The sequence below is a fragment of the Sparus aurata genome, chromosome 5 (genome assembly GCF_900880675.1).
Source record: "Sparus aurata chromosome 5, fSpaAur1.1, whole genome shotgun sequence".
NCBI lineage: Eukaryota > Metazoa > Chordata > Actinopteri > Spariformes > Sparidae > Sparus > Sparus aurata.
The window spans coordinates 8,187,090-8,212,456 of NC_044191.1; the positions used below are offsets into that span (position 1 = coordinate 8,187,090).

Sequence of the window (25,367 nt, forward strand, 5' to 3'; positions counted from 1 at the left end):
AGCAGCAACATAGCTCCTGGTTTGAGTGTCGCCTGTGTGATGCCCTGTTGCTCGGGGAGATAGGAGGAAATGACTGAGCAGACGGTGCCAGAGACATTACTAACCCAATTATGAACAGTCTTTCATTCGGTTTGGATACTTTATTCTTATTTATTTCCTGGTATTTGTCGCTGGTATGCGTGCGCTTTGTCTTCATTTCTGTCGCACATGTGAAAGCAGAGCGAGGTAGCATGGGCATTTTGTCGGGTCTGGTTTCATTTAGTAAACTGCCGTCCAGTGATCGGTGCCTTGTATTCAGATGCATGTTTCAGAGACAATATTAGACGTTCAAAGTATCAGGAATTGTGTATTGAAGACAGTGGTGGAAGTTTCAGATCTTAACTGAAGAAAAAGTAGCAGTACCACCACAAATTAAGAGCATGCATTAGTTTGATTAGCAATCCTACATTTTTTTTAGAAGTGCAAAACTGTGTGTAAGAATTTAGTTTAAAACATTCAAAACAAAACAAAATACAGTTTAATGTCATTTCAAAAAAACCTTAATGTATCACAGACATATCTACTAGAGATTAGCATGTTAATCTGCTAGCCTCAGCCCGTCCTGTGGCATAACACCACTCTGTACCTCATCAGGGGGGTTTGGCTCCTGGCACCTGGGGGCTGATCCTAACTGATGCGCGACCTCCCTATCACTCCTCTAATGCTTCCCTTCTCTCCCCTCCCCAGTCCCCGGACTCACTGTTTCTTCGTCGTCCTTGGATTCAGCGTCCTGGTTGGAGTGCCTGTAAATCACCTCGGTACAGTGATCCCTGTTGTCAAGTTGGTCTCCCTTGGCCTACGTTGGTCTCAGAGGCTGTGCTTGGTCCGGCGTACGCTGGGAGGCTGCTCAACCTGTCTATGGTCGCGATGCCCATTCGAGCGCTACCCCTCGCAAGCATTCACCAGCAATCTCCCGGTGTTCTGAGCTCTCAGTCCAGGCAGAGTAAGCTGCATGACTAAATCAAGGACATGACATTAAATCTGGATACAATGTTGAAGTATGATCACTATCCATTTCTATGAAAAGCTGCTCAGTGGCATTTTGAAAGCAAAAAAAGCTTGACTTACTAGGTATGGAAATACCCGGATGTTCTGTGTTGTGCAGCCCATAGAGTATGAGTAATAGAGACTTGCGCTGGCCAAGCCAGCTAACTTCCAGCTTGGCTCCAGGCTAACTTGAATGGGAATAAAATAATTTAATCGTAATTTTTTTGGAGTCTTTGTTTTGACCAATTGGCTCAAATTCTGAGAGTGAGACGGAACATTTTTGCAGGGGTTGTGATGCCTAAAAATTATATAGCCACCATTTTACAGACACTACTTTCACAATGCAAGTAAAAAAATTAAAAAAAGTATTTTTGGGCCACAGTGTACGTGATGGTGTAACTATACGATTTGGCCACAGAGAAAACTGGACTGTATAAGACTGGCAGTCTTCCTGCGGACTTGAGCTAAATGGGCTAACTAATGGTACATACTGTTAGAAGCAGTTATTGTTTGGAGTGTGAATTTGACAACTATTAACTACTAACTATTACATTCAATGCCCTTGAGATGCACACTTTTTATGTATATTTCAATTCCTATTGAATTGTCTGATTAATATATGTTGGTCTTTATATGTTGTATATATATGAATACATATATATGCACACACACTTATTTTGTCACATATTTGTGTACATTTAATTTGTTAAGCGTTTGTTGTCCTTGTACACATACGTATTTGGCAAATCAAGTTGATTCTGATTAAACTGAAATGTACTGAAAGTATCTAAAGTCATAAGCTTGTGATCAGTATCAGTATTAAACTGTTGAAGGAGAACATTTATATGTATATATATATATATATATATATATATATATTCAACTGAGTAATCTATGAGTAAATGTGTCATATTTTGTGAGCTGATCATGTGTGTTTTGCTGTCAAACAAATTAAGAGGGATAAAAAGTACAATATTGTCTTTTGACTTATAATGGAGGTAAATTATAAAGCATCCAAAAAGTAAAGTACAAGAATCTTTAAATTTCAGTACAGTAAGTTGTTACATCCAATCACAGACTGCACATTCAGTAGTGTTCTTGAAAGGTAGATAACAATGTAGGAAATATTGCATCTGCTAATGAGCGTTGTTAACTCCCCCTGCAGTTATTAAATCATTTCAAGTGTTAGTGTGGGAGGTAAACTAATAAACTGTTAAGAATGTTAAACACACAATTAGGGAGTTGATACATCTCCAACATGTTCGTGGGACAGGGGTGACTTTGCAGGTTTGTTTTGGGTTTGTTGGTCTGGAACGTCTCATAAACATCCTAAAAGGAGAAGTATCTGTTCCAATAAAATATAACCATGTAAATGCACTTCATCAATACACCACACCTGCTGTAACCTCAGCCACTCCGAAGTGCACCTAGCCCATGTGTGTAACCGCACAAATTCAAAGCAGGATGTTCCTTAAAAAGTCAATCTTTTGACAAAGTTTTAATCCCAGGAGTGAAAAGTATCATATCTAAGGAATCTGTATCTTTAGGAAGTCAAGACAGATGTGAGAGATCAGGAGCAGGCAGTAATCAGAGGGGGGAAGGTGAGAGGTACACAGCTATACTGCTCACCGCGATCAATCATACTATACTTGTCCTCCCTCGACTCTCTCGCTGTTACTGTCTTCACTGAATGCACTTCTCTCTTTGCTTAAAATTATTACACAGGCCATAAACCCAGAGAGGTGAGTGTCCTGCTAATGTGGGTACATGTAGTGGTTGCAGTAACCTTTAAGATTGGCTAGCGAGTGTTGGTGGCTTGGACACGGGCCATATACTGTGGTCAATACCAGAGACAGGGATTGACTTGAGGAGGCATTTTAAGGCCTTACGTTTTAATTGTCATCCGGGCTGCAGCCCACATTGATTCTCTGCATGCAGTAAAATCAGACCTTGATTGCAGTGCTTTCATTGAAAAAAAAAAATGCACAGCCATTTCACAGATGTTTTTAAGACTTTTTATGTGACAGCAGATAGGGGAAGTTGGGATGAGGAGAGGGACTTGCTCGTCGTGTTTCTGCCATGACACTGATGCAGATCAGCTGATAGAAAATGGACAGATAGATGTAAAAAGCTGTTCATGCAACTGTAAATATCAACTAGTGCTGAATTCACTATTTTAGTGTTAATTCTTTGGACATAAGCTGCTTAATCAAATAGTCAAACTTAAATTAAAGCTGAACTGTGTGCCCATTTCCTTAATCTGAAGTCTTCATCGAAGTGCAGCAGCCCTGCACAACATCGACTTCGGATCTCTTTTGCTTTATCTCCTTCATATATTTAATTGTAAAGATTTAAACATAAAATTTTACAACTTTTTTCTCCCTTCAACATCAATTTGTCTGGTAATGAAGGGAAAAATCTCCAAAGAGGTCAGAGTGTTGCGTGTCTAAATCACTGTGGCCAGACTGCCCTCAACTCAGCTTGAGTATTGACATTATGCCAGCTATGACACCATAACTCAGCCCACTGCGATGGTCATTTGATAAATGGTATCATAAATTGTTGACAAAACAATTTGTGATGTATTATGTTACCGATGGGTTGTACTGCTTATCAAATCAAGTAATCTGGCAGGGCTCTCCATTCATCAGCAAAATGCAGGCGCTCGCTGTAGATAGTGATGACTTTGTTGCTTTGTCGACATACAGTTCAAATGTAGTGTTGCTGGAAGCAGGGAGAGCAGCTAGCATCAGAGTTTCATTATTTTTATGAGCCTCTTACGGAGGCGCAGTGTTACTATCTTTTCTTCCCAATTGAGGGAAAGAGTGTAGTATGTGCAGTGTTCCAAAATAGCATGTCTTATCTGAAACTGTTGTTTCATTGAAAGTCTGTGGTGCATGAAAGAATAGTGGATTGCAAACAAACAGAACATTTTTTGATTAAAAAAAAAGATAATAATAAAACAATAGCAGAAGAAGACATAATGGATATTGTACGTGTACATGTAAAACATGCTTGGATGCTTTCAGCAGTGGAACAGTCCAAAGTTAGAGTCAAATGTTTTTCTTTGTTGACACTAGTCAGGCAATGCAAATCTTTTTGTATAGCACCTTTCAACAATAAGGTAATTCAAAGTGATTTACATAAGACATAAAAAGCACTGAGAGGACAAACACAAGGCAATATAACATAGACAATATAAAAAGACACATTCAAATTGGATTTGAAATAAAGTAGGAGATAAAAATGGCTAAAACAGGATAAAACAGCAGAATAAAAATTGAGGTGCAACTCCACAGGAGGCCGGTGTAGTGATGAGCCACTCTCTGTCTCAGCGAGGACTTGAGCAGCAGCATTTTGAAGCTGTAAAGACAGCGTTACAGTCTACAAAAGATAAACGCATGTTGAAGTCTTCCTACATCTCTCTGAGACCAAAGTCATTTCACTCTTTCATAAGGTAATAGCAGGCTGATTTTGCAATTGTCCAATGCAGCTTTTGAAATTTCAATCTATGACTGCAAATCTTGGCCTGGTTAGTGGTCTAAGGTATTTTTGTGTTTCCTTTCTGCGCTACTGGGAGAATGTAGATGTTGAAAAGAGGAGGCTCGAGGAGTGAGCCTTGAGGAGCTAAATGTCATTTTCATATCCAAAGATTTGTTATAACTGATCGACACAAAGTAATCCTGATTCTTCAAATTGGATTTAAACCAGCCACCCATTATTTGAGTCAGTATATAATAGTGGTGTCGAATGCAGTACGGAGCTACAGTAACACTAAGACTGAAACTTTTTCACTGAATGCGTTTAAGTCGATGTCAATTAAGAATGTAAGAGCAGTCTCCCAGTTATAGTGTTGAAATGTTGAGAGTGAGCCTTTTCAATGATAACGCTTAAAAATGGGAGGTTTGATATGGGTATGTAGTTGTTCATGGTTGGTATTGAGATTATTCTTCTTATTCTTTTTTACAAATGGTTTAATAACTGCAGTTTTCAGAGCAACGGGGCAATGAAAATTATATTTGAAGGCAGCCGCAGGATTAGTACTTTGGGTTTAATAGTTGATGGGATTGATTTGTGCCCCGCTAAATAAAGTAGTAGACACAAGCAGAAACAGCACAACTGATGCCTGATATGAAGGTACTGACAGCTCGTCTAATATTCTGAAAGTTGTCAGTAAAGAATGAAACTAGGATGCTTTCCTGCCAAGAGTGAGATAAGACAATTGAGACAGCTCACATGTCTGTACAGTTAGCTTGAAGCTACCACCAGCAGCAGATTATTTTACAGTAGATTAGCACAAAGACTTGAAACAGGGTGAAGGGTGTTTCTTTTTACATCTTTGCCGAAAGACAAGAAAACATGACGTAATGTGTTAATAAGGGAACTTTAGAGGTATTCTATCAACTTTGGACAAAGGTGGGCTAGCTTCTTTGTGCTAAACTAAGCTAATCAGCAGGAGGTTCTGGTGCATTTTGACCTCAGATAAAATGACCGTATATAAAAGTGGAATAACTCTTCCCAAACAACTTTTCTCTTTTTTTTTTTTTTAACAACTTTTTCAAGAATCTCAGTTACAAACTCCTATAATATAAACTTTAAATTCCTTTTACAGTAACGACGTGTACTTTTGAACGTTTCATTTTGACATGCCGACGCAAATGTCAGGCAGTCGATAAGACAGTTGTTTTTCCCCTTTCCAAACATTTGTCATCCTTTATGTCTATGAAAACACACCCGAGAGAAAATAATCCCATTGTACCTAACAGCTCACCGGTGAGTTCATTAATGTTGGAGTGCTGACAAGCAGTGGTGCGAATGTGACCGTACTCACCAATAGCTGTCTTTTTTTCCTCTTAAGTGTCCTGTATGGAGAGCTCAAAGAGAAGGAAAACGAAAACAAAAAGAAAGCAAGAGGAAGATCAGGTGCATCTCAGCAGTCAGTCTGGTTGGTGTAATCAGGGGCATTTTAATAAATGCTAAAAGAAAAAAAAAAAATCTTTATTTTTAGCTTCTATGAAGTCACAAGATTGCACTTTTTATTGTCAGCTTTCTTCAAACATCTCCAGGTGAATATGTCTGTCTGTGTCCCGCTCATCTTGTTAGCAAGGCATTCATGTGAAACATGCAGTACAATATTTATGAAGTACAGCAGCATACAGCCCGCGCTACAGCCAATTTTCAGCTGAAATATTTGATCTTAAAAGCCCATGCAACAGAAGCCTCGTGCTCTTGATCAAGAAACAATGGTGTGTCTTTTCATCATGCCGCTCTTTGCTGGAAGTCGCTTGTCCATCCTTTCTCTGACAGTGCCATTTCTGTTTGGCTGGCAGTGGGCGACCCCTGGGCTTCAAAGATACATTGAAGTTCCGCAAATAATCTGTCAAGCATGGAGACCAACGACTATAACAACATCTGTCCACCACATCTCAACAAACCCATTCATGAATGCACCGTTTGTTGTTGACATGATGGAAAATGTTTGTTGTCATCAGAGTATTTTAGCACGGTGAAGCCCTCCAACACAACCGCTGCTTATTTCTTATCATTGTTTTAATGCAGTTTGTAGAGGAAAAGGGATTAGATGACCCACTGGTTTGTGACATTTAGTATCCACTATCTCGCTGAGGAGGCGATGGGATTTATGAAATGGGTCATACACATGCACATGAGTCTTACTTAAGCCTCCCGTTAAAGCCACATGACCTTAAGAGAGAGGGAAACGTATCACTGGAAAATGCTAATGTGGTGCATTTGGTGCACATTAATTCTGTGCATGAATCCGACACATATTTCACTTCAGGAAAAATAAAAATGGAGCTTCAGAGTGATGCGTTCTTTTTCTCTATCTTAAACATTAAGCGAATCTGCTCTTTAGCAACTAGGACTACATGTAATTTGTTAACTGGTGATATCATCGCTGCCATAATTATTTCTCTTGTGATGATATATGCGAATTAGAGAAAACTGCTGATTTGAAAGGTTTTCAGTGTGTCAGCGAGAGTATCTTGGAATTCAGTAATTATACAGTGTATGTGTTCCATCCCCAAGAGGGGCAGTGTGAAGTTAGAGAGTGTGCTAGGAGAAGAAAGGTGTTTGGGTTTTGCTTCGGCGACACTGTTATATATGTTGTGGATTTACATCAGCCTAACTAGATGTCTCTGGTAAAAATGTTGTTCCAAATTTCTCGATTTTCTCCCCAAGCTGCAGCACCAATTCCTCTGGAAAGTGTACCGCACAAAGTTCTCAAGGTTAATGCTTCTCAGGAGCCTTTACCTCTGGCCTCCTGTGCAGATCACCGCAATTAGGCTTCTCACATGTGAATTAAAACCGTTTGAAATGGAGAGGTCAGCTTTCATCATCTGCCCCCAAAGAAGAAGATAACACAGAGTTCAAAGGTGTCACATTACAGGGCCAGGATTCTGAGCGCTGAATAATTTGACGTGCACTCTCTGGGTTTTTACTGTTTTTCCTGCAAATATGTGCTAGTATTTGATGTGCTCGATGGGCCTTTCATTCTGTATTAATTTGTTGCCTTGAATGCAACCCTGTCCCTAACACAATTGATGGTCCCTGTACTGTTATGAGAGAAACATGGTTATGTTCAGTCGAGATGTTCTGTTCCAGTGAACCAAATGTAATATTCACTCTGCTGTTGGCTCTGTTTTGCTCTCACTAAATCCTAAGGGAAATACTTAGCACATATTTAGCTGTTAACTCTCTCAATGCATTGTGGTTTGGTGCCGGGGTGGTAGTGTATAGCAAGGTTGTAGTAACCCAATCATCAAAATAAATGTTGGCATTGTATGCTTCTGCAGACCACACACATGTAAACGTGTACGCTTCATATTTATTACATCAACATTTTATCTTTAAACTTTACATTTCTTTACTTTTCAATTTTCAGTTTCATGTTGTGACAACGCTGTGCTCTGCTTAGGAACACAAAGGAAAAGATATGTTTAAAATCATAAAATCTTCATAAAAGGCTTCTAAACATCCCCACATTTCGCTGAAAATATCATAGGTTTCCTGCCTACAAATGTTCAAATGCTAGGTCACTGTCATCTCCTCTTCCTCTACCCGACATGAAATTAAACAAGAGGAGGGTGTGATCTGAATGTGGTATGACAAGTAAACGTTCAAATTTAACATATCCATGGTTTACAGAAATGTATTACACGGCTCTTCTTGATGCCGTAGAATGCTCCATTCACTTGAATGGGCCTTCCCAACATTCGGCGGTCAATTATTTTCGTACAATTGACCGCTGCTACGCATATTTGACTGTTGTCAAGGAAAGTGGCCTTTTTGCCTCTGATTCACGTATTTCACAGCACTCCGCGCTCTAAAATCTTTGCTCCGCAAGTAGTCCGGTCACTTATTACCCAAGCGTCTTCGGTCACTAAGCGACGTCAGCTGATCTGTTGTCTACTTCATATCGGAAAAAACTTACTCCTAGGCCACTAGTATGGATGAGTTTCACATTAAAGGGACAGTGTGTAATATATCAAGTATTTAGCGCCATCTAGCTGTGAGGTTCTACATTGCAACACTCCTTTGCTCACCCCTCCCGTTCTGAAGACGTTGGAGACGTTCCGGAAGCTACGGTGGCCCTGACGGACAAGAAACTCATTTTCAAAATATGGACTCTTTCCCAACAGCGTTAGTATTTCTACTGATTCAAGTAATGAGGTAAAGATGTAGTTAGTTATTGTTATTGTTAGTGACGAGCGCTTTCGCTGAGCTCCCTCTCAGTTCCGCAGTCAAGCTGGCTCTTAGCGAAAACGCGTTTAGCCTTACTACGTAGTACTACGTAGTGCTTTGTGTGCCTCTTGGCAGTCCATAGTTTTTTTAAAACCAGAAAGACATGGCGGCCTCCATAGAGCTTGCTCGGCTATATATATTCTGATAGCTAATTCTTCGCTCAGGAGGATAAGTCAGATTGTTGGCAGAGGTAATTGTACACCAATGAGGACTTACTTATGAACAAAGACGTTGATTTGAGTTAATAAATTACTTTAATCATTACACACTGTCCCTTTAGCTTTAATATTCTTGGAAATATGGTGATGTCAACTCTTGGCAAAAGGCTGAGATGTCGTCACCGGTCAAGAAAAGAAAAAGAGTGGAAAGCAGCAAAGAGGGAGAAGCAAAATGGCTTCGGTTTGGCGAACTATATTTCTCTGCTGAAAAACACTATGAACGGTAAAAAATAAATTGTAAAAAGACGACCTGTGTCAAGTTTCAGGACTCCGCTTCGCGTTGGGGTCCGGTTCGTCCTGTCGAGACTTAATTTCCCGATACTGACCGCCGTTCTATACATTATCCCTTACATAGAACGCCAACGTTGTATTCTGGCACCTGGACTGGGTATTGGAGCCATTTGACTGAAAACAAATGTATGCTGCTGCTAAAAATGACACCGTGAGATCAGTGAGAGTGAAAAAAAACAGTAAAGCTGCTGGCCAAAAATCAAAACAATGTGCTGAAAGACACTTAAAATCTTTGTAGAGCTGAGGGGAACTGCAATGTCCGGTGATGATTCACCGTGGGGAAAAACGACCCTTTCACAATAAAGTGTAATTTATTGTTAATGTAAAAATATTGATTACAGCCACTTTAACAAAGTGCTGGCCATACGTACCCTTCCAAAAAGTCTTAGGACTGATATTCAAGGACAACATTTTATTTGAATCAAGTGTTTTGTGACTTGGCACCTGCATTACGCCTCTAAAAGGTGTTTTTACTGTTGTAGATTGTACTGCATGAATGTGACTTAAAGGAGTCAGGATTGTTCTCCCAGGCTGGAAAAAGCAAACTAAAATAAATGTAAAAAAAATCTTTTGGAAGTGTTTACTGCGGCATCATTATGCTGTAGCATGGCTCAGCATGTTTGCTTTCCACAGTGAAAAATCATAACATCTTTGCCTGAGGAATAAAAGGAATGAGCGGTAACTCAGTGTGTTAGAAAAAAGTGATTGATGAAGACAACGTTAATAAGATTGACTTCAATTGCAATTAACCATGCTAACCATGTGTCTATTGATATCCTGAGAAAATAGTGCACACTGCAATTCAAAGTATCGGAAGGGGCTGAAGAGGGAGGAATGTTGGCTGTGAGAGGGGAGATAGCACAAACAGTTGTGTTGATCAGGGACATTTTTTGGGCCATTTCATTGCACTGTGACATATCTTTCATTAAGGTTTAAGCATTAGATTAAACTAGATCCAGTATCCAATAGTAATTAACTTGAGTATATCGGGAGGCCATTACTCACATTAAAGTAACCTTTTAATAGCTGAGCCTTTAACTCCACTGCAGGTAATGACTTTAAAGAGTGCTTATTAAAAGAGAAATGGTAATGAGCTTTAATAAAGCAGAACAACTTTGAAATGAAGAGCGCTTTTCAATAGAAAAGGATAGAGGGATTGGACCTGTGATTCCATTAACGAGACTAATGATTCTTTATCAGCCCTCTTATGTGTACACGGAGTTAACATTAACAGTGATTGAGGACAGGTTTCAGTGAAAAGATGGGCCTTTTCATTGCCCTTTAAAAGATCAGATAAGAGAAAAAGAACTTTGGTCATTTAAATCATTGAGAACTGATAACACGAGTCGTACGACCTCAAACTCAGCGAGTGGAGCCGAAATCTCCTTCAGCACTTATGGACTGTAACAATGCAGTACATCTGTAATTATAAAATGAATCTGTCTCATTATGTGTGAAAATGAAGCGAATGAAAGGAAGTAGATTAAGTGATACGCGAGTCAAAATTTGGCTTAGAAAATGTGACTTATCAAGTGTTTTTCAATTTCTGCGAGCTGCTTTAAAGGAAGAGAGAGAGCGGCACTTTATATGTGCATGAAAATTAAATGCCTAGATCTGAATATATATCATGCATTGTTTTGACAACAATAGACCTTTAGCTTTTCATATCACCACGGAGTCACGGCGGAGAGAGAAGCCAAAAGGCAACAAGGTAGAGAAGACAAAGAATTTAAGAAATACAGGGACAGAGGGAATGGAAATAATTAAATCAATCTTTGGCGAGCAGCTGGAGCAGGACTCCAGCTGACAACAGCACCTGGGTGTGCAGCACAGGCTGCCTGGGGCTGCACTGCCTCGCCCCCCCACCCCCCACCACCACCAACACCACCAACGCCCCCCCCCTTCAAAGCCCCCTAACGGCCCCCGGCCCCTGCTGGAGCTCTGGCTGGTACCTCGAGCCCCGTCTCCGTGTTTTCAGACAGAGGCAGCGTCGTCACTCTGACGCTCGCAGACTAATTAAAGGGATGATTTGTGAAATGCCATCTTTTTATGCAATTAATCACAGACACAAAGCCATAAAATGACAAAAACCCGTCATCTAAAAATATTTTTGTTGGTTTGCTGTGTACATAACAGATTAAGGTACATTAAAGAGGCGGCGGAATGATCTATTTTAAAACATGGCGACCGAAAAGGTTAGCAAACCTCTCAATATTTTTAAAGCCTGTCAATCCGCTTGGTGTGTCAGCGTCACGGCGACAATACAAACGACTCGCTGTCGCTATTAGTGACAACAACTTGCTCTGTGTTCGTACATCACTTTGCTTCCTTTAAACAGAAGCCAAACATACGTGTCTAAATGAATGACTGTGCAGTTCTCAAACAAATGCTTCCCTTCCTCCATGTTCTCCTCCTCATCTCAACATGTTTTAATTAGTGGTGAAAAATGAGTTCATTTGGAAGATAAATAGCGTGAGCTGTGCATGTCTGTTTTTGGTTGGCAGGGCTAAAGATGGGTGTTTTTCAGACCCGTTCGCACAGAGAGGGGAGAGACGCGATTTGCATAGCCACTTAAACGGGAATGCCGATGGTTTCGTAATCCTTTAAAACAATGTAAAATTATGGGCTGCAAATAAAATGGTAGTGTTTGTAGAAGGGATTAATTGAAAACATTCTCAAAATATTGCCATATGGGCACCGTAATCATGTCTAATGCTACTTGATTAAAATGTTCATTAATGGCAGTATGCAGTGACAAAAAGTACAACAGTTATCGCTCTGCTAACTTGTTTTTTTTTTTTTTATGAAATAAACTTTGAAAAAAAACTTTAAACTTTGGGAGTTTTACTTGAGAAATAAAAGAGCCCAGTTTATATTGAAATAATTCATGACTGCAACATCCACTTTGGTCAAAGCGCAGTGCAGTGTTTGAGCTTTTAATTGTTCAGTTTCGACTCGCCTTCAGTGAAGACTTTCAAGTCTTCCACCTTGAGGAAATGCCCCTGGCTCCTTTTTCCCTTTTTTTTTTTTTTGCCAGGGAGCATCTTCTTCATCAACCAACACAAATATCCTGCATTCTGGTTTGAAAGTTTTTCTTATTTCATCTTTATCCTCAGAAAACAACTTCACCACATGCAGAAGAAAATATCATCAATAAATATTTATTCAGCGGTTGTGGTGAGCAATGGGTGTGAACTCAGGTGTAATTTGGTTTCAGTCTATCAAGATTAATTTTGTCAGGAACATGATGAATGCAATGCGGGCCGACGCTCCGATGCATCAGTGTCATTCCAGATGAGATTTTTCACGGGAGTTGAGAGTTTCTAAGATTAACTGCAGTATTAGTCAATGTTTTTGGGATAAGGCTTCACACTAATTTAGTGAAGAGCAACAACCTGCAGAGGAGGCTCCATTAGCAATGACAATGAACTACAGCTCTAGTGGGAAAATCTGATTAACGCCGCTTGCTGGAAATGTGAAGTCGTTCCGCTGGTTGGGCGATAATTCCACATTTGCAGGAATACCAGCTCATAAAAAGTGCCTTTGTCCGTGCCAAAGTCTCTCTTTACTCGAGTATTGTCGTATTTCATGAGTCCCCAGAAGGCGACGCCAGGGTGAGTTTTGACACTGAATTTACAGATATGTCAGGAGAACAAGGTACAACAACATATCTGAAAAACCATATCAGAAGAGAGAGAGAAATATGTTAGATCTGCTCTGTGGAGCAGTGCACGGTGCCACATTTCAGACAAAACCAATAAGAAATGTGGAATGTAAAGTGTGTAAAAAAAAAAAAAACATGGTAAGATCAGTGTATTCTCATCAGGATACTAAACACTTAAAGCACGAGCAAATCTCCCCTGCCCTGTTTTAACTGTATTCACAGTGTAGGATTGACCTTTCACTACAAAATATCTCTTCATTATTCTCCTTTTCTGCAGGAAGTTTCTCTATTGAGATCAGATGTTCGGAATATATAACACTGACATGCTGCTGTCAGCATTGATTTCCATTTCTCACAGAAATATGGTGTTGAGATCCTCTCCAGGCAGATAAGTATCTTTACACATGACTGCCAGATTTGATTGCCTTCTGTAAAGGGGGCTGTGTTGGAGTCACTCTCAATGCATGCCACACCACATTGTATTCTCCTTCTGTTATCCCATACTATGCCCCTTGCAGAGCCCTCATCTAAATAAGAATATTTCTTCCATGCTTGGCTGTGCTCAGAAGGATTGGTGTGCAGCAGGGCTCAGTTGTTGGATGTACAGGGGGTGGGGTGGAGGGGGTTATCCACTGTCTGCCTACTGTAACGGAACATGTGACCTTACCAAACTGGAGATGTCGGCTTGTATTGCTGTAAGAGCTGTTTTCTTTGTACTGTGCACCCAGGATGTCTGTTTATCTTTAGATATAAGATATGAGAACCAAACTGTGGATCAACCATTTATACAAAACTGCAAAACGGTTAGTAGGATGAGAGGTTTGCTTTTTATCTGTTTAGTTTTTTTAATTGTTTGTTCGGTCTATTTGATTTATGTCTCTGAACGTGAACTCAGGTGAAATCATCACCCCCTGATGTTCTGAGGTAAATATTTATCAATCACAAAGAAAAGGATAAACATTTCATTGTTGCTTCTTTCAGATGTCAAATGTGTACAAGTCATAAATGATCAGTGCTAGAATGTAACAACATTTACAAATGCACTGTTGTTACATACATAATATATCTAAGATTCCTGCATTAAAATTCTAAAAATGACTAGAGCTCTGTAATATAGTTTGTTGAGTTGTGTACTTTCACTCTCCGAAATGTTTCCAAACCTAGAGAAATCCATAAACGTACTCAAGCAAATGGTGCATCTCATTTGGTCGCCTGTCTCTAAAACGTTGATAAAACTAAAGAAATGACCTTGTCTGTGAACAATTGTGCTTGAGTCACGTTGCGTCATTGTCATCAGCAGTGGCGGTTGTTTAATGGTGTGTTCACTGCTAGTGGAGCAAACATTCACCTTGTGTAACCCATGTAAGTTTGACCACGGTATCATTTGTGATTTTTGTTATACTAATGCCAGCTTGTATTTGCACTTAAACTGTCAGATTATTATGACTATACATTAGCCACTAGCTAGCAAGCAAAGCCACGTACTGAGGGTGTGAATGTCTATGTGTTCGATTTCAGGTCAACTCTCACTGTGTTCAGCACTCACTAGAGAATCCAGTTCTTTCTCTTTTTTTCCAGTCTCTGCTGCAGTCAGGTTGATAAATGCAAGTGAACATAAATGTATTCCCAAAAGTGATAAACTCATAAATGAAATAAGGCAAAAATCAAACTTCAGCAAAATTAGTACACTGGAAAAAGAAAATGCTAATTCAGTTATAAGTTAGTAAGTAAACAGTGTTTGCTAAAATGAATTAAGTCTCGCTGAAATACTACTTTCTAGGTGATTGTGTCAATAAGGGTAATGAGATATTTTTGACTAGGAATAAGACAAATGTACTCTAAATATACATAGATATATAAGTTTGAGGTTTTATGGGGTACTTTCATTTTTGATATTTTAAAAACACTTTGATAATACTGACATTCACTCAGCATTTCAATGGATTAAGTGCATTGTAAGTGCAAGTGCAGTGTCGCACTGCTACTTTTACTTAACCAAAGGATCTGAATACTTCCTCCTTGAAGGCTACATTAAATGTTCTCTGCATGATGAACTGTTGTGAGTGTTTACTGATGACAGAAATGTTTTCATCAGAGGAAATGATTGAAACAAACAAGACAATAGTTTTGAGGCAGACGTTCCTTATGACAGACTGCTATTTGGCCTTTGAAAGTAATTAGATCTCATGATTATACATCTTGAATCCAATTTATATTATGACTCTCATAACAATGTAATCTTTCTTATGAAAAACAGCACGTGCGGTTCAGAATACAAACTCTCAATAGCAATTATTTGCATGTCCTATAGACGTTAATGAGCATGCAGTTAGCCATTAGACAGAGATCTTGTTGCATTGAGCAACATCATGAAACACTGCCTGCTTTGCATGTTTGGGTCAATACAGTCTGACTGCCCCATCTAAATCTCTCTGCATATTGCATATCAATGCATATTTCTGATGGTGGAATTACTAAATCCAAGGGGATAAAAAATGAATAAATGACATGATTTACAGATGAATTAAAGACTTTACAAAGATATTTGTGACATTAGAATTTGTTAAAAAGTTTAATGTAATACATGATATTATTTCATATAAAGTTATTGAAGAAATAGACTAACAATCTAAGAGGGGGGATGTGAATAAAGTGATTCAGAGATTTTGATATGAGTTCAGTACTGAGAGCATAATATGTATTTCATAGTGTGCGAGCAGTGAAGAGTGTGGTACTGTATGTCGTGATGAGGGGCACTAGGTTTGATAGCTGCTGCTTCACACAGTGCAATAATAAATTTGGGGCTATGGGGGTCTGACATTGTCTGCGCTCAGTATAATTAAGCGGTGCATTAGAAAGAGGGCTGGAATAAAACATGAGTATGTAAATGCAGCCTGGAGCTGATGTTCTAGTGATTATTACAATGCAGATAAAGCATTTCTCACAACTGCCTGTGTCTACTGAAGCCTCCAAAAACATCTGGACCTTTTAATTGAAAAATGGCATGGTGTTTCGCTGTGCTGCTTTGTGCTAAGTGAAGTCAACAATTAAGACGAAAATGTAATTGATAAGAATTGCATTGCTTCATTATTTGGTGTTCTAGTCAAGAAAATTGATTTATCAATTATTTACAGGTCACAGAGCAGAGGCCAAGCATTGCTGTTCTTGTTGCATCATCATCTCAAAACATACAGCGCAGAGCTGAGAGCATCTCTGGAGCTCCTCCATATGAAATCAATCATAACACGCATAACATGTTCAAAACTAATTACTTTTTTTCTGCCTGTATCAGTATACATGTTGAATTGGAATGCATTGTTGTTGTTTCTTTACTCGTGTAGCTTTTTAATTATAGCCTGTGTTGAATGTGAAATGATGAGCAAAACGTAGCAACAAAAATAAACACCCGGAGATAAAAAAGCAAGCACTGTTGACGGTATTTAAATGTGTAATACGTGCTTGTGGACGATATCTCATCAGTCCAACTGAAATCATTGTGATTAGAGATTCTGGCTTAACTGTTTGCATGGATGCTAAATAAAGTGATCCAATAAGATGTGTTATTACATGCACCAAAGCATTTAATCAGAATAGAACTCTGTATTTGAATTCCACCTGCCACTAAAGGCAATTTGTTTTCAACTCAATCAAGGCTCTTGATTCTTTAAAAGAAACATTTTTGTGGAATAAGGTTGCTGACTTTCCTGTCATTAATTCTCACCGCAGTGTGGATGTTGAAATTGAATTACTAAAAGCGGGTTTTAACAGGTGTGCTACTTAAAAGTGTTGCTTATGATTTCAGGCAGTGCGAATGATAAATGATGCAAACCTAAATGATGAATAGGAAACTGAGTTATAAAAAAAATATTAAAAAACAACTCAAGACCTGAAGACATTTTTTTTCCATTGAGTAACTTAAAAGTTGAAAAAATAATCTCAGTCCACGATGTCTGACAGGATCACATATATTCCGTATCAACCCTTCACTGAAGTTAAATGATGTTTACACTGAGTGAAATATAATAAAACTCAGGACTTTGCGTGTTTTATGGCTGCACACTCCCATCAAATAAAAACATTCAGAGCTGGTGCATCATCTTTAAAGATTTACTGCCTGGCATATTCAGTGTCTTTGGATCTCCAATAGAGTCTTAAATAAAGGTTTTGGGGACAGTGAAGTTGCAGGGTTTTAACTGGGCTTTGGTAGTGAAGATGAGATTATGTAATCAGATTACATACATTTATAATCAGATTCCTGTTACATGTCATGGATTATTTCATCACATGTATTATAGCATCTGTTGAATATGGCTGTTTTAAATAACAACACTTATTGATATTAACTAATTAAAAGTAAGTTAAGTACATTTAATATTAGATACGCTAAGACTTTTACTATTCTTATGGGGGAATTTCACTTTCACCGCAGTATGTTTATTAACAATAAACATCAATGTAACACTGCTCACATGTGATATTTATACTGTATATACTCCTGGATGCCATGATTGCGAAGAATTTCTTGCAAATCATTGAGGGAATGCAAAATCAAAACAATCAAGAAGTAAATATGTGTACTTCATACGGATAATCACACCTATTATCGCCCCCCTCTTGGTGCAGAGAAGTCTGCATCTGATGTGAGTGAAGGCAGTGAGTCCAGTCTTTTTGATGCTCAGCGAACATTCCTTCATCCTCCCTGTCTGAAGTCTCTAGATTAGTGGGCCTGGGGCAGAGGCTGTTCATCTGCCAATATGGCACCAGCCTGAGTGATGGGCATGTGGCGATGTCACTAATGATCAGACCATAATGATTCGCTGACAGGGGAGGAGAGCAATAGATTGTCACTGGGGGTTGAGTTAAAGAGGGGCCCTAATGATCTGCCTGCAAACACTGCCGGAGCACCTCCTATATCACTCCATCTCTTTACTATACCACTCATCAGGTTCCTCTCCAATGGAGGGAGCCACTGTGTTGTGTCTCAATGCCATCTCGCGACGCACTGTAAACATCTGTCACTTCCGTATCTATATTTCATGCTATTACCTTTTAGGCCTTGGGCTGCGCGCTGTAAGCCTCGGGGTACTTGATTTCCGCCAGCGTGAGCTTTCAGTGGAGGAAGGATCAAGTCGTAATCATGGTGCTGCATGGCGGTGTTTTAGCAGCGGGTGTCCTATATACCAACATCCCAAGTGGTTCCAATTCTGTAGCACTCAGCGAAATGAAGAATACCTTATGACCTCTATTTTTATCAGATGCTCCGTTACCCCGGTCTCCCTCATGTGTATCTGCTGTAGTTCTTAACCTGCCATGAGAATAAATCTGACAGGTTGAATTTATGCAATGTGTATACTAAAGTTGACAAAGAGAAAACATCAAAGCCTCACTTTTTTTTCAGCATATCATATGAATTTGGAGCAGGGGACTCTATTTGCTGACTCAATATGCAGTGTTTTCTTGATTAATAACTCATTAATGTGCTTTTCAGTCATTTGCAGGAACTGAAGAAAATAAATACAAAGTTTTCTGATCATCTGAGTAAAAAAATCTCAACGATATGTACCGGCTAACATACACCAACTTCTCGCAGTCAAACCTTGTGACAAAGATATGAGGCAGAATATTTTACAGTAGCTCAGTGGGTAGAGCTGGTTGACTGGTGATCAGAAGATCACTGGTTCGAATCCCGGCTCCCCAGGGCGGGACTGAGCTACATGTCGAAGTATCCTTGAGCAAGATACTGAACCCCAAAGTTGCTCCTGATGTGCAGTTGGCACCTTGTGTGAAGGCAGCCACTGCCATCAGTAAGGGTCCTGCGATGAGCTGGCGACTCATCCAGGGTGAACCCTGGCCTACGCCCATAGAGTCACTGGATTTGGCCCCAGTAAGCCCCGCAACCCCTTAGGGGGGAAAAAGCGGCAACATCCCGCAACCCTCACGGATAAGCAGGAAAAAGAAAACAGAACGGAACGGAACAATAAACTTTTTAACTTAAAATGTTTAATTATCATAGATTTAATAATAACAATCATAATAATAGATTGTAGTAGCTAAAGATGGTTACACAAAAACAACATTAACCACAAAAATAGCTGTGGATGTTGACAAACCTCACTGTGATGCCTCGGGGCAGTGCAACGTCTGTGTTACTCCTGAGTTATCATCATTGCTTTTAACCCCTTCTTCTGTGCTCCTATGAAAATCATCCTCAGTGTCAAATTAATCTGGAAATCAGCATAACAGTTGGTAGAAATGTCCAGAATGCAGAGTTTTTTTGTTAAAACTTAACCATAACCATCTGGTCGTGTCCAATTCTACCTAATGGTGGGATTGGCTGTAAAGAACTCACTGAATAGTTGCCTCTGTTATTTATTGGTTTGAATGCTTTTTGACGCCGCAACGGAGTACCTGAACACAGAGAACAAAAAAAGATTCAGACTAGTCTTAAATGTCTCCATTTCATAAACGACAAGGCTATAAAGACAGTGAAAGAACACGCAAAATAGCATAACGTGCAAAAGTGCAAACATTTTGAAACATGTTGGACTTTACTTAATGCAGAGTGAGGGTTGCATTCTGGGTCACCTTACATGTAGGTTACACCACAGGTGCACCTACTCAGTCATCTAGGGCTTGATTAGACGCACATGAAACCAATTACCAGCAGCTTACGTCATTACAAACACACCAACAATACAACTCCAGCTAATGTTAGTGCTGGTCTGTTTTTGGTTTAAATCTGAGTAAAGGTTTTTGAGTAAATCTTTGTTTTACTTTATTAATTCCCTTCTTTTTCAAATTATTTGATTAAGAGGTTTATGTAAGGCCACAGTTCCTGCCGGTCTTACTTACTAAAAATATATTATCATCCTTAAAAGAAATGTGAAATATAACCGTGTCTGTAGCTACTGAGGGCTGATTAGTGTTAAAGACAGTTAACACATACATGAAAATGTAAAACACAAGTGGTGGACTAGGTTTTTACGGTGCTTGTTTTTTCCAACCATCCAACCATTTAATAATAAAATAATAAAAGAAAACTTAAAAAAAAAGTAAATATATATATATATATATATATATATATATATATATATATATATATATATATATATATATATATATTAAATATATATATATATATATACATATATATTTCAGTTCAACATTAAAAATAATTAATAGTTAATGCCTAAATCCAAAAACCTTTTTTTTTTTTTTTTTCAGGATGACATCATTCACTGGGGTTACCAACACACACAAGTGTAGCTATTTTCTAACACACAAATCTGTTCTCTGCACTTATCCATCACACTCCCACAGACAGCCGTGTGGATTGAAACACAAGTGCTTCACACGATCTTAACTCACCGCAACATTTTCAAACAGCAGCAGCACTCGAGAACACTTTAACCCCATCAGTGTATTTAATTATGGTTGGACTTGATTCAATGCTCATCCTCTCAATATTATTTTATCTCATTTAAGGGAAAAAATGAAAGGTGGAGGGGAAAAAAAAGCGCCAAGTACTTTCGTAATTTAAGAGAGTGTTAATGAGTTGGTGCTAACCTTTCTCAGTTATCCATCATCCAGTAATGGAGGCAAGGATCCCTTTTCCAATCTGCTTCATTAAAAACTTTCTATTAAATCTAAATATGACGCCGCGTACTGCTGAAATTAATAGAGTTTCTGAATGTCTAATTCATCCTTATGCTGCTAAAATCCTCCTTGAACATTTTAACCGCATTGATTTTATATGAATATTATTTAGGAAGACAGAGGTCCTTAAAAGCATGTCTGAACAATAAAATGCTCCACCAGAATTACTTGAGACTCAAGTTGCATCATTAGCATTAAATTTATCATAGCTGCTGTATATTAGAGTGGACTGTTCGGAGCTACGTCACTTGATGTTTAAGCTTTATGGTTTCGGAGAAAAACAAACCAAAGTAAATTTTGAACCCCTGTTTGAGTGGACTAATGGCCTGAGGTTATTCCCCTTTAATGCTACAAATCTGTTCAAGTGCAGCGTTTATGGGGTACATAAGATGCTCTTTGGCATCACAGCTTATAGTATTTACCAGCTTTTTATGAGTTTCTATGCAGCACTTGACCCAAGGTTCACATCTCAATCATCTCTCTCGCGTATCAATTTTTGCGTCAAATTAATCTGGAAATCAGGATAACATTGGGTAGAAATGTCCAGAATGCAGAGTTTCCTTGTGAACCCTTAACAATAACCATCATGTATAAATGGTAAATGTATAGTTAATTAAACTTTAGTAAATCATTAATGCACATTAATAATATAATGACATTTTTAATTCAAAAATTGTTTATAGGTGAACAACCCAGTATGTATGAACTATTTACAAAGTATCAATCAACAGTTGCATCTTTACAATAAACAATTTCCTTTTAAATGGTTTATAACGCAAATTGCATTTTTCAGATATTAACATGGAATAAACCACAAACTATACATTTACCATTTTGTAATAATGGTTATCATAACATTTGTCTTGTTTTGTTTTGAAACCTTTTTTATTTACCAGTAGTGAAAAGAAACATAGCAAACACTTTAATGTAAAAATACTTAACTGTAAAGAAAAGTCCGTATTGAACCCCTTACTTAGACTTTTATCAGGAAAAAGTACTATAAGTATAAACAAAGTTGACCTTTTATCTTTAATCATTTCCTCCTGGAAATACACCATGGTACTTCTGTTACAGATGGATGTATTTGTATATATTTCAGTGTTGCTAGTAAAGATGTGAACCCAGACCAAGTCATGAAGACCAGAGTGTATCAACACCAAGACACTGAAGAAGACAGAGGCAGGGTGAGAGCAAATGAATACAAACACTAGACCAGTGCCGCAAGTCCTATACTCACATGCCACATTTAGTGATGGCAATCACAGCCTACAGTGATGTGTATAAACATGCACACCATAGTCTATCTTGACGTGGATCTGAATGACTGATCTCAAGCACTACAACACTGCCTTCATCCAAACCGTTCATACATGCACATGTACAAAATGAGCACTTTTTGGTACTTAGAGACAGCAGAGACCTAACTGTAAAAATGTGCGACTTCTCCCGCTCCACTCAGAAGATGACTAAATGTGTCCTGTTTGCAGTTACTAAAATGCCTGTTTGTAATACAAAACCCTAAACATTCATGAAAAGTAATGATATGAATAATACTTATGGAAATGTAATCTTTTCTGAGCAATTCTATACCAAACAAAAAAAAGGTTGTTTTTAATTTGATTGATTGCTTTCTTGGTTAATTGATTAAGTCATTTGGTCTAAGTACCTATCGCTAAGGAGACTATTTTAGAGGGAGAAAGCGAAAGGGAGAGCTGAAAAAAATCATTGTGGAAATGCATTTTGTGCATTAACATTCTTACAATGAATATATTACAACAAAAGTCAAAGTTGATGTCACTGCTTTTCTTTTTAAAAAGGGAAAATAGTGCTGATTTAGATTAGCTGCTACCATAAATGCATCACAATTTGACGTGATTTCCCTCTGAGAAACTTAAATCTTCCGGTCAGTCAGGTCGCAGTAATATTTCAACTGACACACCCGACAGAAAACGTGCACTCAGCAGTGTTGTTTGAATCACAAGTCAGCAACCAATATTTCTGTATGTGAGAACATAAGCGTAAAAGATATATCCCCTCCATAATCTACATTTACTCGAAAAAGCTCACAAGCACATTATTCTTCTCGAGTTAGAGAAGTCCTGACAACAAATCCAACTATGTGGGACCTTTAAAAAAGCAATAATAATCTTTATTGTGGATACTATTCCCTCCTTTGCCACATCGTATTTCCATTTTTCCATTTCCACCTATTTCCTTCAAATGGTTGTTGGCTTGAAAAAGGCCGGGCTGTATCTTCAAACCAGATGTGTGCAGTTGCTTGTGTCAATCCAATACTCTCGAACTCCTCTTGGACGATATGGAAAAGTGCAGGAGGGCAAATGGTGAAGTCAGAGATTCCCCCCTCCCTTTCTTGTCATAAATCATGCTTGGCAGCACAGAATAAGCTACTTCTAGAGACATCGCTACTGGCACTATACCCATTGCCATTCATCACCTCCAAGGAACTACAAAAAGCTAAAAAAAAAAAAAAAGGAAAAAAAGAAATCACCACAAGCTACCCATGTAACCTCTGGACCAACACCACCAACATTAGCAAAAATGCATTCCTCTCCCGGAGACGAGACAATGTTTGCCACCTGTACAATCATTCCTTTTTATTGCCACTGTGGCCTTTTGGAGGATTTAACAGAGCTAATTGCTCTTCATTTACTCGCAGGGATGGATCTAATCTAATGAGGCATTTGAGATGGAAAATGTGCCTTTCTCACATGGAAATAATTTTCAAAGAGTAAAAAGTGCAGTGTGCAGAGTTGAGGACACTTTTTTCTGTGTTTTTTTTTCACTTTTCGTTCGTTTTAAGAACTAATCGTGACAGCCTTTAAAATCAATTCCCAGTGTGTCTGTCAGTCTCAGAACAGTTGCTGCAGTTCTCTATATTCTCCATCCTTTACCAATAACCTTTTTCAAACCCATATACCAAATTCAGAGGCATTTTATGAGCTTTTGCTCAGCTTTTTGCTCTGGTATGCACAGCGCAGTTCACTAGAATATACACCAGCATGGGAGAGAAGCACACTAGAAATGATGCACCAGACTCCCACTACATGAACTAACCTTTAGCCTGCACCTTAAAATGACTGCTGTTTTTCATTTCCCTCGAAGAGATCTGACGGGCATGGCAGTAATGGCACTGATGAATGCCAGAATAAACAGACGGTGGGAGACAAGACAAAGAAGAAGATGAATGTATCTGAAAGGTAGGATTCTTGGCAGTTCTGAATTCAGAGAAAAAACTCGATTTCTTTTTTGGAATTCATCTGTTTGCATGAAAACGACTCCCGGTGTATGTCCAGACAAAGATGCACTTTTACAGGCTTCATACATAAAAGTGTTGGCCATGGACCACGATAAATTTGCCAGATTGGTCATGGACAGACCAAGTCCTTCTATCTTTCTCTGTCTTTGAGCATAAATGTATTTATCATCTTTGATTCTGCCGGCAGCTTCAATATGTCATGATTTTGGTCACTAGAAATATGGATAATAAGGGTAAAAAGACATTCTGCATGTTGAGGAAGTTGGAATAAATGCTTTAAATGACATAACCGTGCTTGTAATTTATTTTATTTTTTTTAACCCACTTGCCAATAAATGTTGCCATTGTATGAATCTGCAAAACTTGGATATGTTCAACTTGTACAATTCATTTTATAAGGATATGTTGAAACTTTTCTTCACATTTCAATTTTCAGTTTCATGTTGAACCAATGCTGTGCTTATGGTCTGGTTAGGTTTAGGCACAATAGTGACATAGTTAGGGATAGAAATAGACTGTGGTTTGGCTTAAAATACCTGTCGTTTTGTGTTGTGCCAACACTGTGGTTAAAGTCTGGTTAGGTTTAGGTGGAAAATCCACATGGTTAGGGTTAGGAAAAGACCATGTTCGGCAAAAAATACATGGTTTTGTGGACTGTAAAATGTTTGATGCCCCATATAAAAAATACTCATGCTGTGTTGCCCCGGAGAAGGAAGCAAAACATCCATACGTCCCTTTGAAAACAAGCCGTGTTGTTCCCCCAAAGACAGAAGAAAAAAGTCCAAACGTCTCATTAAAAATATCCCGCCCAGTTGAACAGGAATTGAACAGCAGACTGTCGCTTGGCAGAATTCGTGCCTACCTGGTAATCTGGATGTAATATGAATCCTATTGCAGCAGCAACAAATGAAACGTGGATTGAAACAGTATTTAACGTATTCCGTGGTCTACAAAACTGTACAATGCTAACACTTTCTTCTTTCGACTAGGTTCTGAAGTTTGTTTGAATATATTTCAATTTGGTAGGCCTCCTCACTGCTTCCCACTTTGGCCTCCGTAGGCTGCCATCCCAGACAGTGGCAGCCCTGTGTGCTGTGGCAGACACGCAAAGTCCATGTACTTATTTGAAAGTGTTTTCTGTAGCTCAATGCTGTAAATTACTCTCACCATCAATCTAGTGTTGAGCTTAGCAAGCTAGATTGGACCAGCGATTTATTTATTGCCTACAGTATTTATGTAAAATATTTACATGAGTGCGCATTAGTAAAAAGTATGATCTGTCAGTCGTGTATTGATGGCTAAACCTAACTTCAAGCAGGGGAACCCATTACCAAAAGAGTGACAAGTCAAGTCAGTTTTTATTTATATAACCCAGTATCACAAATCACAATGTGCCTCAAAGGGTTTTACAATCTGGACATGCTCTGTCCTTAGACCCTTGGATCGGATAAGGAAGCTTCCTTTCCTTTTT

General features: G+C 38.7%; 1 long non-coding RNA gene across 1 annotated transcript in view; it reads left to right on the plus strand.

Moving 5' to 3' along the window:
* The window catches only part of LOC115582025 (uncharacterized), a 28,862-nt gene extending 5,025 nt beyond the window's left edge, over positions 1 to 23,837 (plus strand). The window contains exons 2-3 of the long non-coding RNA XR_003984122.1: positions 727 to 982; positions 23,743 to 23,837. This is a non-coding gene — a long non-coding RNA (uncharacterized LOC115582025). The remainder of the gene's footprint in view (positions 1 to 726; positions 983 to 23,742) is intronic.
* The last annotated feature ends 1,530 nt before the right edge of the window (positions 23,838 to 25,367 follow it).